This window comes from Colobus angolensis, unplaced genomic scaffold (genome assembly GCF_000951035.1).
Source record: "Colobus angolensis palliatus isolate OR3802 unplaced genomic scaffold, Cang.pa_1.0 Scaffold32, whole genome shotgun sequence".
In the NCBI taxonomy this organism is placed as follows: Eukaryota; Metazoa; Chordata; class Mammalia; order Primates; family Cercopithecidae; genus Colobus; species Colobus angolensis.
In genome coordinates, this window is record NW_012116488.1 from 1,710,482 (window position 1) to 1,711,956 (window position 1,475).

The window sequence follows — 1,475 nt, forward strand, 5'->3', positions numbered from 1 at the left end:
GGAGGCTGAGGCAGGAGAATGGCGTGAACCCAGGAGGCCGAGCTTGCAGTGAGCCGAGATCACGCCACTGCACTCCAGCCTGGGGGACAGAGCGAACCTCCATCTCAAAAAAAAAAAAAAGAATAGTGAGACGAGGAGGGAGTTCATGAAACTGAACAAAGATCCAGCATTTGCACTACCTGGTATTTACCCAGTGAGTTGAAAACTTATGTCCACACAAAAACCTTGCCAAGGGTGCCTACAGTCCCAGCTACTCGGGAGGCTGAGGCAATAAAATGGGGAGAACCCAGGAGGCCGAGCTTGCCGTGAGCCGAGATCGTGCCACTGCACTAAAGCCTGGGCAACAGAGCGAGACTGCATCTCCCAAAAAGAAAAAAACAAAAAAGTGCCAAAACTTGGAAGCAGGCCGGGTGCAGTGGCTCACACCTGTGATCCCAGCACTATGGGAGGCTGAGGTGGGCAGATCACCTGAGGTCAGGAGTTCGAGACTAGCCTGGCCAACACGGTGAAACCCTGTCTTTATTAAAAATACAAAAATTAGTCAGGTGTGGTGGCGCATGCCTGTAGTCTCAGCTACTCAGGAGGCTGAGGCAGGACAACCGCTTGAACCTGGGAGGGGGAAATTGCAGTGAGCGGAGATCACGCCACTCCACCAGTTCACTCCAGCCTGGGCGACAAAGTGAGACTCTATCTCGCGGTGGCGGGGGGTGAACTTGGAAGCAACCAAGCTCTCCTTCAGTAGGTGAATGGACACATTGTGGTACATCCAGACAGTGGAATATTAATCAGTGCTAAAAGGAAAGCAGCTATCACATCATGGAAAGGCACGGAGGAACCCCAAATGCATAATACTACTAAGTGACAGAAACCCATCAAAAAGGCCACACATATTGTGTGATTCCAACTAGATGACAGAATGGAAAAGCAAAATTACGGAGACAGTAAAAAATCAGCGGTTTCCGCGTGGTGTAGGGAAAAGGAGGCATGAGCAGGTGGGGCCGAGAAGATCTGTAAGGCAGTGAACTCCTCTGTAATGCGTGACTTCAGGCGTTTGTCCAAACCCACAGAACGTCCAGTACCGGGGTGAACCCTCCTGTAACGATGGCCTCTGGGTGACGAAGACGCAGCGATGAGGGTTGGCCGGCTGTCACCAAAACCCACACGTGACACAGACGCTCACAGGGGAAACGGTGGGAGGGAAGGGGCCTATGGGACCTCCGCCCTCCGCTGCCTTCTTCTGGAAACCTAAGAGTGCCTCAAAAACTGGTCTGTTAATTTAAACATTAAGAACTGAAGAAAAACAACAACAAAAACTCTAGCTCAGCTTCCTTGCAGGCACCGCTCTGGGCCGCGCGTCGGGTTGTGTAGTGACCCCTCGCCCCGGACGGCCAGGGGTCCCTGGAGCCCCACGAGAGCGCACGGGCTCGAGAGAAGGATCTGGGTGGCCCGAGCCCTCGTCGCCAGGTCTCGTCCGG